Raw genomic sequence first — 15,789 nt, 5'->3', positions numbered from 1 at the left:
TGGTTGAGGATTCTGGCCAGCCCAGAGAGAAACACTTAAAGATCATCTTAGAGAGTCCCCAAGAAAACAACCAGTCATAGCAGCAGTTCCACGAACCTGCAGCATCAGCACCATGTGGACACCTCATAAAAATCAAAATTCTTGGAGCACCTGAGTGGTTTAGTTGGTTAAGCATTGGATTGACCCTTGATTTCGACTTAGATCATGATCTCAGAGTCGTGAGATTGAACCCCTGCGTGAGGCTTGGAGCTTGCTTAAGATTCTCTCTTCCCCTCTGCCCAATCCCTGCTTCCACTTTCTCTCAAAAAAAAATATTAATTAATTAATTAATTAATTTTTTAAAATGCAAATTCTTGCACCCTGTTCTAGACCTACAGAAGGGAACCACTGGCCCTGAAATCTATATTCAATAATACTCCCAAGTACACACTGAAGTGAAAACCACTGTTCTTCCACAAAGCTTACCATGGATGCAAACTTTCCCTTCCTTAGAAATATGGACAATTAAGGATTGGCATATATCAGAAGAAAGAGAATAAAATAAACGGGAAGAAATAATCTTGGCAGGGGGAGAGATCACGTAGGAAAAAAATCAAATTTGGGAAAGAGTTAACGTTAATACTCTCAGAAAAGTAAGAAAAAATATTTCACCCATGAAACAAGAGGCAGCTGTTTTGTTTTTTAAAAGAAGGGGTCCTTTAGAAAACAACAAAAATGGGCTTTTGAAAATTTTAAAAATGGGAGTAGAAATGAAGGATTCAACAAAAAACTAAAAAGTAAAGGCAAAAGATGAGGAAGATAGGAAGAAAAAAGAAAAATCTGAAGATCAGTGTAGGAGAGTGGTTGAGTATTGCCGGTCTAGGTGGATGAACATGCAAATAATAACTCCAGACAAAGGAAGTAGAGAGAGGAAATGCTCAATGAAGTAACTGACAAATGTTTCCCAGCATTGAAGAATATACATTCCCAGATGGAAAGAGTCCACCGAATGCCAGGCCAATAGATGAAAACAGATTCATATCAAGACACATCATTGTCAGATTTCAGAATGTGGGAATAAAGAGAAGATCCTGCAAGTTTCCAGAAACAACTAGGCACCTACTAAGTAGTAAGAACCAGAATGTCTTCAAACTTCTCAGGAGCCACATTGCATCCTGGACAACAATGGAGCAAGATTTCGAGAGCCTTAAGGAGATGATTTCCAAAGTAGAATTCCATATTCTGGTAGACAGTCAAATGTGAGGACAGAAAAAAAGCATTAAGCAAATGCACAGAGGAAGAATAGAGACACTTAAAAATAGGCTAAGTTTTCAAAGCTCTTGGGTCAAGACATTAAATTTTGTAGTAAGAACTGGATAGTGGTCACTAAGTACCAACTCTGTTTCACAGAGAAACTTCTCAGAGAAGTGCATAAGCCAGGGCCTTTGTGACAACTGCCATTTTGTCCTGTGCATCTGTTTCATCTCTCTTCTACCTCTGTTCCACCTGAGACCAGAGAGTTGTCTCCCCTGAGGACTTGTCTCCCCAGCCTGCCCCTATATCCTAAAGCTTGTAAGCAAACCTTTCTGTTCTCACCAAGGCTTCACCTTGCTTCAGCTCTAGAATCACAACCTTGGAGGGATGTGGGGTAAACTCTGGATGTGGGCAGTAAGGAGGCCAGTCCCCGGATCTTATCTTAAAGCTGCATTTCAAAACAAGCAGATTCTTCAAAACTGAAATTTCTTATCTCTTTAAATAAAGTTTTTCAACATGATTTTATTTACTCTAAACAAAAGTTCAAGAAAATATCAGTTGCTCCTATCAAATGTTATTTTTATCATTTTTATTTGGAGTGGGTTGAAGGACCAACGAAGCCTGGAGCTATAGGCCCAAGGCCCTCTCTCAGTGCCCCCTTGTCCTGCATCCTGGGGTGATGGCAGGAGCCAAGACAGTGTTCACAAGAGGTAGCCCTTGAAGCTGTTGGGATGTACCTTCTTGTTCCTAGAAATGAATCACTTCAGGTCTGGCCATTCAAAGCCTCTCGCAGTGAAACTTCCCCTTAGAAGCTGCTCCCATAACCTGCCTAGCTGGACTTCTTAGAGTTCAATTTCTGCAACACTGTTTTTCAGAGAACCACTCTTTATTAAAGAGATTTATTCAAAGATTCCCTAGATTTGCCTGGACAGGGATTCTGGGTAACAGCACAGGGATATGCTTCTTTCTTTCTCAGCTTCATTGGTCCAACTTTTAAGATAGGGCCCAGATCCACTGACTTTCTGGTGGACTTTTAGAATAGCAGGGTGTTTGAGGGCCTGGGCATTGGGGTAGGATAACAATGGGTTCAAATCCTGCCCCTGCAAGCTGTGGCATGGGACAAATTAACCCATCTCAACTGGTGGTTGTGAGGATCAAAAGAGATCATGTACACAGGGATTAAGCACATTAAATCCTCAATCACTGATAGATCATTAATAAAATAAACTAAGAACTCTGTAAAATTTCATCTTAGAGGAAAACACTGCAGAAATAGTCCCTCTGAGTTTAGGGATCTAGGAAACAAGACAAGAATCCCTAAATTCCTTCATTTATATTCTCACCTTCTCCTCTCTTTGCCCCCCATATTGGGCTGGGAACTCATCTACAAACTCAGTCAAGTTCAATCTCAGCACCAGCTCTAACTATCCCCTAGCCTGAATTATACAAAAATGGACATGCCAGATGGTTAAAGAAAATTTAAAAGAGAAAGTGAAACACAATACAAAGCTTCCCCTCCTTTTTTTTTTTTCTAGAAGTGTTTCCTTAAGTTGTCTCTAACTTTTACCAGTAAGTAGAATGGTAAAAAAAAAAAAATTAAAAAAAAAAGTAAGTAGAATGGTAATAATGATGACAGACATTGTTAGCTGAGTCCTTACTATGTGCCAGAGTCTTTCTCAAGTTTCTTTTCACAGGTTTTACTAGGGTTATCTTATTTAACCCTCGTGGGAATCCTAGGAGAGAAGTGCATTTGTTATTCTCTTTTTTGCACATTAGAAACCTGGGGCTTGTAGATGTGAACTAACTTAGGAGAAGCAGACAGCATCTCAGTAAATGGAAGAGTCTCTCGACAGTTTGAAGTCATAGTGATCATCCTCATAAGGAAGGAACTTTCATTGACTCTGCCCTTCTCCTTTTTACTGGCTTCTAGGAAAGGTGTGGGGAATGGTTAGTTTTCTTCTTACTTCCATGTAGCTAGCAGGGTACCTTCTATATTTTCAGGGATATTTCTCTATCCTCTGCCTCAATATATAGAGCCAAGAAGTAGGAGCTGGTTCATGAGGACTTTGAGATGGACTAACAGGGCTCAGGAGGACTCTAACTTGGCTCCGTTCATTTACCCACACTCCAAATTCTTCTGAGGCAAGGATGGGCCTCAGATTCTCTTGTCTTCCCAAAGGTGCTGAACAGCCAAAGCAACTATTCCATCCCTGCCACCCACATTCATGTTTGTTTTGTTTTTCATAAACCTTTAGTTCCTTGTAGGGTTATTCCCAACAGCTACATCAGGGAAAAGCCTGGACTAAATGATCTGCAAAGTCCCCACTAACTTGGGAAGTCTGCTATTCTGTTGTTATATAATGTAATGTTACATAAAAGATAAAGGTATGCATCACAAGTTTTAAGGGAATCCAGAAATGTCATGGCATATTAGCGCTTTCTTGGAATCTCTTTTAGGCATTGACAGTTGGGGTCACTTTTCCACAAGGCTGAAATCAGAAGGGAAATGACTTTGTGCTGGCTGCCACCGGGCCATTCCATGGTCAGCTGAGAACTCTCCTTTGCTGCTGTCATCTGGCCCAGGCCTGAAGGGTCCAGGCAGAGTGGCTATGGGTAGGGCCACTTTCCATGGGAGCACTATGGGTGGAAGCCGAGCTTGAAATCAAACCCCCCAGGGTCCAACTCTCAGCTCTGCTACTGACTCATATTGTCATCTAACCTCAGTTAGATGTTTGTTTGTTTTTATTTTTTTTTTAATCTGCAAATGGAGGTAATGTCATCTCTTTGAGAGAACTGCGGTAAGAATGGAATGATCCACCTATATGCCAACACCAAACGTAATGCCCATCTCGTAATAAGTACTACATCATTGGTAACTGTTAGTAATCGCATCGCTAACAGAATCAAATTGCCCTGCCTGCTGTACAGGCTCACAGCATCTAACACAGAGCTGAGAGGCCACTGTCGTAGACACTGAGACTTGGATTTTATCAGCAGTGACTGTCTTGGATTTGTAAGAACCAAAATGGGAGTAGTTAGGACCATCCCTACTGTCATAAAAAAAATCATAATTAATTTTGTAAATTTGAATGTATCATTAATTTGAGTTGCCTGTTATTGCCAGTTATAAAGAATTTTCTTACAGGTAAAGTTAACCAAGAATGGACTCATGGGTTCAGTGCTGTGAGGGCTCATCACCATGGCAGGAATGCCTTAGGGTAGGGTCAAGGACCACGTGGCTAGCACATAGCAGAGGACATTGAAGGATCTGGCAAAGGTTTATATTAATGACTTTAAGTTCTCTGAGGTTCCGAATGGGCATGACAGGTCTCTAAGCAGCCCTGGCAAGTTATCATTTTTGCTTCAAGTTTCTTTGGTCTTATAAACTACCCATCAAGTAACTGAGAGTCTGTAAATAAACATTAGAAACAAGCCCCATAATTGATCGACTTTCAGGTTTCCTTTGGTGAGTTTTCTTGAAACTTGGTTCCTCTGTATAACTTTATTCATATAGCTCCTTGGGGAAAGAACACTCCCGTGATCTTTGAGGAGGATAGCAGATGCTTCCTAAACATCCCTCTGGCTGCAGAGTCAAGCCAAGGGTGCAGGAGTGCTACTTACAGATGAGAGCTGATATTTTCAGAGCTGACACGCTACGCCTGCAGAATTAATAAAATGTCTGTGCAAGTAGCAAAGAGGAGGACAAATGGCTGCCAGGCCTGTGCATTTACTGAATCAATGCCAGTTCCTGGCCACACAGCACCGTACACTTAGATGCTTCAGTTGGATTGCTTGAGTATTGACATAGTCTTGTAAACTGACACTCTTCAAAGAAGTAAAAAGAAAAAATAAGTTTAGAGGAACATTTACATAGAGGTTTCCCTTGGGTTCCAGCTGCCTAACTGAATTAGCATCAAACCATTGCCCTGGAACAGGGTCATGAGAGTTGGTTTTCCTGGCCTCATACTATGGAGCACAGTCAACATGGGTGCTGCCTGGTTTTCATTTAGGGAAAAATTTACATTTGATCCCATCCTTACCCCCAAACTTCTGTGCTTCTAGCCGCTTTACTCTGTCATTCTAAGACCCAAATATCTGCAACAACGCCTCCACTGTTCTTTCCCCTGGTGACTTGGCTATAAAATTCCTCTCCCTCCATCTTTCTTCTATCCCAAGCAAAAACTCCCATCCTTCACTTCAGGCTGGCATCAATTAGGAGTTTGGAGGGAAAAGGCTGAGTGAAAGAATTCACACTAACAAGCAAATAGCTGATAAATCCTTGGAGCAGGCCTAACAATTTTTATGAATTCAAGTATCCTAGTTAAATGGTTTCAGGGTCTGAAGTTTAACCTCTTGAGTGGTGGCATTTCCTTCAGTAAGATCCACGGCACAAAGTTTTTATGTCTTGAGACTTATGTCCCTTCCTCATGCTCCTTAATCTGATGGTATGGAAATGTCACATCTGGGAATAGCAGATGATATTATTAACCCCCAAATATTCAGAGGTCCCCAGTCAGAATAGACGAGAATCATGGAAGCCTCTGTGTGACATACAAGAAAGGGCTTCAATCCATGTAGGGTCTGTGCATTCCCAGTTCCCATCCTAAGGCCTCATGAGATGAGGAAGTCTCAGGAATGGGCTGAAGTGACTTCTCAATGCCAAATTAGGAGCTTCTTTTGTTCTTTGAGAGAATGGGGAAAAGGAGGAAAGGAGTAATCCTTGATGATGAAATTTTGACATCTGAATAACAAACAGCTTGTTACGGTTTACTGTGTATTACTACTATTCTAGATGCTTTAATTCATTCACTCAAGTATTTATTGAGTGCCTCCTATGAGCCAATCTACATGCTACTTATTCATTCATTTATATGATGCTTGACCTCTTATGTGTCAATTATTGTTATAAATAAGTTTCATTCATTCATTCATTCACCAACAAGTACTTACTGACCACCCCTGTGTGCCTGGCACTGATTGATCTATGCTCTATAGCAGTGAACCAAACAAAGCCTCTGCCTTTATGGGCACAACACTCTATTTAAGATTTCCAGGCAATGTACAAATAAATGATAAAAAAAATAGAGTATATTGAATGGTATTAAGTCTTATGGAGAAAAAGGAAGTTGAGGGGAACAGACAATGCAGGTGGTAGATGTTGCTGTATTTTGCCCTCATTGGTGAGCTGGCATCTGAGCAGGGAACTGAAGGAAGTAAGTGAGCATGACAAAATCAGAGGAAACCACAGTATAAAGACCCTGAGGTAGGAGCACGATTGGCAAACCTGAGAAAAAGCCAGGAAAGAAGGAGTGGTATGAGCAAGAGGGAGAGTAGCACCTTAGGTCTGAGGTGGTTGGGAGAGAAAGTGTCTAGAGCCTCTTGAAAACTAACTTGGATGAGAAATTCACCAGAGAGCTTTGACCATAGGAATGACTTGGTTTAAAAACAGCCTCCAGGGACACCTGGATGGCACAGTTGATTAAATGTCCAACTCTTGATTTCAGGTCAGGTTGTGATCTCAGGGACATGAGACTGAGCCCTTCATCAGGTTCCACACTCAGTGGAGTGGAGTCTGCTCCATTCATATGTGGAGTCTGCTTGAGATTCTCTCTCCACCTTCCTCTGTCCCTCCTGCTTGTGCTCTCTCATAAATAAATAAATAAATAAATAAATAAATAAATAAATAAAGCAGCCTCCAGTTGCCATGTTGAAAAGACTGGAGAACATTGGCATGAAAATTGAGGGACAAATTCCATGGCTAGCACAATAAATAGTCCCAGCAAGAGGGGCAGGGGGCTGTGGTCTGTGTGGACAGCAGCCAAAGTGTGGAGAAGTGGTCAGGAGCTGCTTCTATTCTGAAGGGAGCATCCATGGGGTTTGCTGATGGATTGGCTGTGGTAGGTGAAAAGGAGAAAGAAGTCAAATAGGACTCCAAGCATTTCATCCTGAGCAACTACAAGGGTAGAATTGGCATTTATTGAGATGAGAGGAGTTGCTGGGGAAACTGGGGAAAGAAGTGGGATGGGAACCTCAGTTATGGATATCATTGATTTTGAGAGTCTCCTGAGTTGGACTTCGGGGTGTCAGTCTGCAGTTCGAGGGAGGAGTCCAGACTGGGGAAAGAAAAGAGGGCAGAGGTGGCATGTAGAGTCACAGACCAAACAGGTGAACTGAGTGTGAGCTCAGTTCTCTGGGTCAGAGAGGAAGCCCCAGCCCTAGCTCTGGGCATGCCAATGTCTAGGAAATGAGGAGGAATCCAGAATGGAGGCAAAGAAATAACTGATGAGGTAGAAGGAAAATCAGAATAAACTAGTATTCTGGAGAAAGTGCTCAAGAAAGAGGGAATGGTTGACTCTGTCAAATGAGGGGGGGGATGGGTCAGATACAGTGAAGCTTAAGAAATTTCCCTGGGAAATTGCTGGTGCCCCTACCCAGAGCTGTTCAGAGGGTGATAAAGACAGAAGCCTGATCGAGATATGTCAGGAACAACAGTATTTACATATTTAATTGCATAAAGGGTGGTCTATTACTATTATTATTCCATTTTACAGATGAGAGGATTGAGGCACAGAGAGAATTGAAGTAGAAGCCAGATGGACCAGCTCCGGAGGACACACCCTTCATCACTTCTCTGCATGCTCTGAGCCTGACTCTCAAACTGGCCCAAGGCAGTGGAGAGGGCAGTGAGGCGCACTGACATCTTAAGACAACCGCCATTTCGTAAGGAGGATAATAGTGTAGAGAGAATGTGGTCTTGCCTTCTGACACCCCCCAATCCATCTTTGCTTTTGGAGAGGAAGGCTGGACAAGACAGCCATGTGGGCTTGGACACGAAAAGCTATCCTTTGCTTTCTTGATGGCATTGTATGCTTCTAGAAGTTAATTCAGATTCTTCAGAACATGATAAATGTCTTTCCAGGAAAGAGGTAGCATTAAACTGTCATTGGTAATGATGATCACAAAGGGTAAGGTTTGGGGCTTTCATAGAGGGGTCTTGCTGTGAGTGCCATATTCACCTCGACTTATCCATGAACTCGCTGCAGTCTCTGTGTGCTGAGCAGCAGCAAACTCAAACTCACACTTCAGGTTTGGTTCTGTTTTTACTGGATCAACTTTCTTGTTAGTTGTGTCCCCATGCTCGTGAAAAGAATTCTCAAGGCCTCTGAGGTCAACTGGTGTGGAGGAGGGAGAGAGGAGGGCAGTGACCGCTGGTGAGCACTGCTGGCAGGTCAGTGTGCTGATATGAACTTGTAGCCTGTTCCTGGGAGGGGATAAAGGGAGAGGGGACAGAGGAACATTCTGCTTTTCTTGCCATTACTCAACATCAGAGCTCCTTTCCTTCGGGCCTGGCAGGGTGTTCTCCACCACTTACACTGTAAGCCCTTATCGGCTCACGGGGGGATTGGGTGTGGTGACGGTGGTGATGGCAATCTGCATTCTTGTCCTTACCAAAAGGAAGACAAGAGAGGAAAAAATAAGATGCAATCAGAGAGGACAAACCATAACAGACTCTTAATCATAGCAAACAAAGTGAGGGTCGCTGGAGGGGTAGGGGTAGGGGGCTGCGGTAACGAGGTGATGGACATTAAGTACATTATTACACATGATGTAATGAGTACTGGGTGTTATAAAGTCTGATGAAACACTGACCTATACCTCTGAAACCAGTAATACATTATATGTTCATTAATTGAATTTAAATAAAAATTTTTTAAAATGAAAGTAATCGGGTAGCTGATAGGTTCACCTAAGACAGAGTTGAAAGAGCTCCAAAGATGTGTGTCCCTGTTTCTCAGGTCTTGTTGGGGTTGGCCTTTCCAGTGGGACAGAAGGCAGGGCTGGACTCCTAGACTCAATAGTGACCTCATTGAGCTCCGTGTTCTCCTTGGGGAAGGTTCTCCATGTTGCTCTTTAGGAGGCAGGACAAGGCAGGACCACTCATCATGCAGGTGGCATTTATGCTTTACAGGCTTGGGAGAGAGAAGCCATCCAGACGGAGTCCCTGGACCCTCCGGTCCTGAGCTGACAACCTGAGATCAGTGAGCTCGCTTTGGCATTGAACTTTCAGTCTGAGCATCTGCAGCAATTCCAGAAGACTTTCCCAGTGGTTACATGACTATTTTCTTTACAAATGTTGGTCCAACTATAATCATTTTTCTCTTTGTTCCCAAACTGGAGAACTTTAATATCTCTCATGAAAAAGGAAGAATCATAATGATTCTGCTAATCCTGTGGTAATGACATGTATACTTCAAATCTAGCCCCTCCACTGAAAGAGAGGCAAAGACAAAGCTCAGAGACGTGTCATGACTTGCTTCTGATCACACAGCTAGGCTTTAGGAAAAACCAGTCCTCTTCACTCTGAGGAGTTTGCTCCTGCTAAAATGCCTGGCTGTTCTTTATTTATTAATACAGGTGATGAATTAATGGCAGGGCAGAAAGTTCAAGCCACCAACATCAAAGGGATGAGAGCTGACATGTGCATCCAAGAAATTTGATATGACTGGAGTAATTTGAAGATTTAGTTTCTGAGGGGCTTGTTTAGACTATTAGGAAAATGTGAGCCTAATCTTTATCTGCAATAAACAGGATTGGGAGCTGGTGAGCAGGGTGCAAGGGGATGTTTGGTGGCTTGTTTCTGGACAACCTTCCCCAAAAAGTGATGCGTGGAGAGAAATCTGCTGGATGTAGGAATGTGCTCCCACCATCTAGAATTCCTTAATCATTTCTTCTAAAAGATATTGTTTCTATGGCAGATTATAAACATTTGGGACTCATAACTTAATATTTGTTGCTTCTGCTGTGCCCAGCATCTCATAAGCACTTATATTTTTGGTGAATGAATGTAAATTCATTAAATTTACTAAATGACTTGTCCTAAGCTAACACACTAATGATACATTTAAATTTTTAAAAACTTTTATCTGACGTATTAAGCTAAAATGAGTAAATGAAAATGTAACAGGAATAAATGTATAGCCATGCATTCAGTTTCCAAAATATCAATGGGAACAAAAGGGAGAACACTGGTTTCAACAGCAGTTCAAATGCAAAAGCCAGGGATTTTAGTTTACAAGTCAGTAGAAACAATGTATGAAGCATGCACTAAGGAATTGATGTGTATTAGAAGATTTTAATAGAATAGTTTCTAGATCAAGGCTGGACATCATTACACTGTGCTTTTTGGTGATTAAAAATTACCTGGAATATTGGAATTGATAATCAGGGGTCGCGTCTTAAGGACGTTGATAAGATAGACCATGTTCAGTGAACAGAGCATAGGGAACTAAAACTCTGAATGTCATGACATACTGTGCCTTAAAAGAATTTAGAATGTTTAGCTAGAAGAAACAATCAAAAGTGACACAAATATTGATCAGATGATATTTTGAATCTCATACAAATTTTACAGCTATGAAGCAATAGCCAAAAAGTACCATCCAAAGACCTGGGATAGTTAAAAGTGGTATCCGCAGCACAGAAGTCCCTGCTCCCATCGCTCAAAACAAGATTTAGGGTATAAATTAGGATGCTCTACAAACCATTGTTTTCTATAAACAAGGCTTTTTAATTATCCTTACCCACAAATAAAGATCATACATCTGTTATTTCCCCCAAATAATCATAGTCTTGTCAGAAATGTTAGGGAATTCCACAAATATTTCTTTTCTATTGCCTCAAATCATTAATAAGAAGTAATAAATAAATAAATAAATAAATAAATAATAAATAAATAAATAAATAAATAAATAAATAAATAAATAAATACATCCTCTCTTTCAACAATGATTTGTTAATATCTACTCACAGGAGTTTTTTCTCTTTGGGTACAGGCTTTCAATCACATATGAGCTTACCAAACTGTAGTTCATTCAATGAATATATATTCCTGCCTTTTTAAAAAAGAAGCTGTATCCAATGCCTTACTCTGTGAAATCCCTTACATGCTAGGATACTAATGCTGTGAAAAAATAATGAGGTTAGTATTGCATGAGTTGCTGCTGTGGATTCTCAGATCCTTTTTTTCTAAGAAGCCTCAGTTCCTTTGTTTAATATTCAATTCTAGAATTTTGCCAGGAAATAACAATCCTTCTGTTTCCTTTTTGAAATTTGGGAAATCCTCTTTCCCATGACATCTCAAAGATTATGACAAGCGTTCTGGAATCTGCCTCTAAATTCTTCCTGGATTCTCTGATCTGGGGAAGGCAAAACTTACGTAGTAGAGGCAGCTTAATAGGAACAAACAGGTCCCTTTGGCGGTGATTGCCCAAGGCACCATGCTGACAGGCTTAAATCTTCTCGAGGCTCAGCATGAAGTCCTGTGTCATACAATGGCAAGGTAGGTCATTGGCCCCAACAAGAAGAGTGGCAGTGTCAGAAGGCCTTATCTCTGATCTGATCTGCTATTTCTTGAGCATCCTAAGCTTTATTTTCCTTTGTCTTACTCCTTTCCTTTTGAAGACTATGCATTAAGGGATAAAATTGAAGAAAAAATGGAGGGGATTCATGCTATTGGTTATTAGTCGTGAGACTTCAAACAAGTTGTCTAACCCTATTTTGCAGTGTTCAGCTTAATTTTTTCTTAGGCTAAATTTATGTAGTTGTGCCTATCTATACCATCTTGGTCTCCTTAGCTTCTCTTTTTGTCCATAGAATCAACCAAAGGCTCTTACTAGTCTTTTAAAAAAAATTTTTGTTGCCATAGCTTATTTTTTCCAGTTTTATTGTGATATACTGGACATATAATATTATATTATTCCAAGATGTACAACATGATTATTTGATATGCATATATATTGCAAAAAGATTATCACCATAAGTTTAGTTAACATCACCTCACAGAGATAAAAAGTATTGGGAAGGATGTGGAGAAAGGGGACCCTTTTTTTTTTTCCTGAGAACAAATAATTTTTATTTTTTTTAAAACAAATACACCAAAGAATCATGCAATTCTGCCAGCATTGGAAGCAATCCTGGGCCACAAGTCTGCACACTCCTTTGCGACTGGTCCTGTAATAGCAGAACTTTTCATTTCACCTTCATTATTTACTATGACCCCCGCGTTATCCTCAAAATAGAGAAACTATTGTACTGTTGGTGGGATTGCAAACTGGTGCAGTCACTGTGAAAAACAGTATGGCGGTTCCTCCAAAAAATAAAAATAGAACTGTCATATGATCCAGCAATCCCACTTCTGGGTATCTACTCAAAGGAAACAAGATCACTATCCTGAAGAGATATCTGCACTCCCATGTTCACTGCAGTATTATTCACAATAGCCAAGACATGGGCACACCTAAGTATCCACTGACAGATAAATGGATATTTAAAAAAAAATTAAGATTCTTTCCTTTAAAAATCTCTTAAAACTCACTCTAACAACCTGTGTAACCAACCCTTTACTCCAGATGAGATTCTCACCCCCCATCTCACACCCATTGGCTTCAAAACGTTGGGTTGTACTGTGGTTCCCCAGACATCTTTTCCCAGGAACATGGGTGGGCGATCCTTATGCTTTCTGCCTATGATCTCAGGCCAATCACTGTACACTCCTATCCCATCCTTCTTCTGACACCCCAACCCAGGCTGGACAACACAACTTCTTAGAACCAGAAGGTCAGAGAGTGACATTGAACTTGCAATCACGGCAAGTTAGAGCACTTACAAACCTATAAAACCTCGAAACAGCTCTACTATTACAAAATTGTCTCAATTCCAACATGCAATATATTTTAAGACCACATAAACTCAAAAAACATTTTTCAGGGGGAAAAATAATAAATGTGCACTTGGATTTATAAGGCATTGGATTTCAGAAATACTAAAAAAAATTTTTTTTAAAGGTTTATCTTAGAGTTGGAAAACTCAGTGTTATCTATTAACATTCCTGCCACTTCCTCATGGGACAGGTCATTGAAGAGGCTGGATCTGGTAGGATGAAGTCAGGAAGTAGCTTTGTGTTCTTCCCCTCATGGCCTCCCTCAGGCCTGTTCCATCAACTCCCCTCTTGCCCACTCCTGGTATCATCTTGGGCAGGTCTGCCCGTGTGCTGGTCACTTATAAGCATCGGAAAGTCCACATGATCCAATCCAAAGTTAACTCCCTCCATCCAGCAGCAGCCTTTCCATTCCCTCCAATCCACCCCCTGAGCTCAGATCAGACTTGTCTCTTCTTTCTGCCTCTCCTGTGCTCTCTCTGCTATTTCTGGTTCCTCCAGAGCCACGGCTGGGGCCAGGGAAAGGGGCCTATGATTCTAGACTCTCCTCTGAGCTGTGCAGTGCTGCCCCTCACCGCTGGTGTGCACATTTTGCACACCTTATCTAAGGGACCCTTTTGTGTGTTCATTAGGTGCACCTCCCCACCACTATTGCATCCCCCCAGCCCTAACCCACTCTATTCCTGGTGCACGTGGCTTTCTTCAGGAGGACCCTGTTGTCCAGCAGGGGCAATGTGTGTTTAGAGGGCCTCATAGGATGCTCCTAGCGATTCCTCTCTGTAGTCTGCTGCTGGGCTCCCTTTGCCGCAGCTGGCAGCCCTCTTGGCTGTGGTCCTTTGCACACTGGGGCATCACAGGCATTCCTCCCATTGCCCTCTCTCCTCTCCCAGACACCTGCAGCCAGCTTGTGCCTTTAGGCTGCTTCAAGGGAGCATCAGACCCCCGTCTCATGACCTGAAAACCCAAGGGCTATATATTTCATTCCCTCTCCCAGGAGCCCTCCTGTGCTCATCCAGCCACCACAGTGGGGGAAGTGGAGAGTTTGGGTAAATGAGCCAGGACCTGGCCAGCAAGTGAGGTGTCAGCCCCCTTTTCCTAAAAAAATCCTCTAATCTCCACCAGTAGTTCCTTAGGGTTCTTCTTAGCGTATCCTGGGTGGCTGTGGGGAGGGTGGGGAGACAGGGAGAGAATATGGAGGGGAGGGCCACAGTGGTCCTAGTCTTACATACTTCCTCCAAGGAAATCCTTCTCTCCTAAGAGCCACAAGCCATATGCATAGATGGTTGCTGGACTTGATTGACCTCCTCTATGCTTAAGGTGGACATGGCCAGCTCTTCTCTTTAGACAGTAGATAATACTTATCCATTATCTGTGCTTTGGAGGTCTTGGCAAAATTAGGACCCAGGGTGGAGTGCTTATAAGGCTCAGTCGATTGAGCATCCAACTCTTGATTACGGCTCAGGTCATGATCTCAGGGTTGTGAGACTGAGTCCCATGTTGGGTTCCATGTTCAGCACAGAGTCTGCTTGAGATTCTCTCTCTGCCTCTCCATCTGTCCCTCCCCCAGCTCTCTCCCTGTCTCTAAAATAAACAAATAAAATCTTTAAAAAAATAGGACACAGGAGGGGCTCATCCTACCCATTACACTTGCTCAATTCAACAAACTTGGAGTGTGTGCTGCACACCAGGCATTGAGCTAAATGCTGGGATTACAGATGTGAGCAGAACACAATCCACACCCTCAGAGGATTCTACCAGAGCTTCTGGTAGAGCTCAGAATGGATGAACTAACAGGGAGGCAGCAAGTGGAGGTTCAGGGCACAGTCTCTGAACTGTGACTTTGCCACTTTCAAGTTGTCTGACGATGGGCAGGTTGCTTTAACTGTCCGCGCCTCCCTCGCCCCACCTGTGAAATGGGGATAATAGTTGTACCTTGCTTTTGTGATGTTCAGACACATTCAGATATGTGTGTAGAACAGAGCTTAGCACGCCAGTGGAGTTCTTTGCATTAAACACAAAACATGTGCCGTCCTGACTGCGTCCAAAACCTCAGCTCCTCCTGGCCTCTGACTCCTTCCGCTTCCCTTCCAGGTTCAGGCTGCCTCTCTCCATGTGTCCTGGGGTGTGGTCTCCTTCTGGCCTCTGCTCGTGCCCTTCGCCCACCCAACTTCACAGGATCCACTCTACTACCACGGGGTTCTCCTGAGACACCTGCCCCTTGTCTTTTTTATCATCAGAGCATTTGTTATAATTCTCATATTCAGAGTGCTTCATACCCCATTTCCCTTTTAGTGCCTCCACATGGGAACATTTGAAATGCACATTTTCCCCCTTTGAAATCTTCTTTCCAAAAACATGAGGAGTTCATGTAATTGTGTCCAGGGTTCCCTTCAGAACACTCTTAGGAAGTTCAGAGCAGTAGTCCTCGTGTGATTCCTCGCCCTCCTGAGAAATAAATTCAGGAGTAAAAACAAGGCAAAATTTAGCACAATTAGATTTCTAGAAGCTCTCCTACTAAAAATGACTCTTCAATACTCTCATTTGTTTTCCTAAATAGTAACTGTAATGGGATATTAACATGATACTCTTGTATTGAAATTTGGGCGAGGCCCCAAAGCTAATAACTGCCCTAAAGAAGGTGCTAGATCATCTGTGTGGGGTTGGCAAAGGGGTGGTCCAAAACTTGTTCTGCCATCTGCTTCAAAATTTTAAGAGGAGGCTAGGAATTTATTAGCTTGGGGAGACCTGGCAGCAGCTGAGCATCCCCCTGTCCCTGCCCTCACCCCTGCCCTCACTGGCTTGAGAGGAAGAGAAGGGATATATTCCCCTCACCGTAAGTA

At 42.3% G+C, this 15,789-nt stretch overlaps 2 long non-coding RNA genes across 2 annotated transcripts; one reads left to right on the top strand and one right to left on the bottom strand.

Annotated features, from left to right (window-relative positions):
• Nucleotides 1–7,090: 7,090 nt before the first annotated feature.
• LOC112640255 (uncharacterized) lies at nt 7,091–9,159 on the bottom strand. Its single transcript, XR_003123946.3, has 3 exons — nt 8,981–9,159; nt 8,250–8,677; nt 7,091–7,346 (listed from the first exon to the last, which is right to left on the bottom strand). It is a non-coding gene; the product is annotated as an uncharacterized LOC112640255 (long non-coding RNA).
• Nucleotides 9,160–11,350: 2,191 nt separating this feature from the next.
• Nucleotides 11,351–15,206, top strand: LOC112664472 (uncharacterized). Its single transcript, XR_003139753.1, has 2 exons — nt 11,351–11,572; nt 15,041–15,206. It is a non-coding gene; the product is annotated as an uncharacterized LOC112664472 (long non-coding RNA).
• The last annotated feature ends 583 nt before the right edge of the window (nt 15,207–15,789 follow it).

This window comes from Canis lupus, chromosome 16, assembly GCF_003254725.2.
Source record: "Canis lupus dingo isolate Sandy chromosome 16, ASM325472v2, whole genome shotgun sequence".
Lineage (NCBI taxonomy): Eukaryota > Metazoa > Chordata > Mammalia > Carnivora > Canidae > Canis > Canis lupus.
This window is presented reverse-complemented; position numbering and strand designations above follow the sequence as displayed.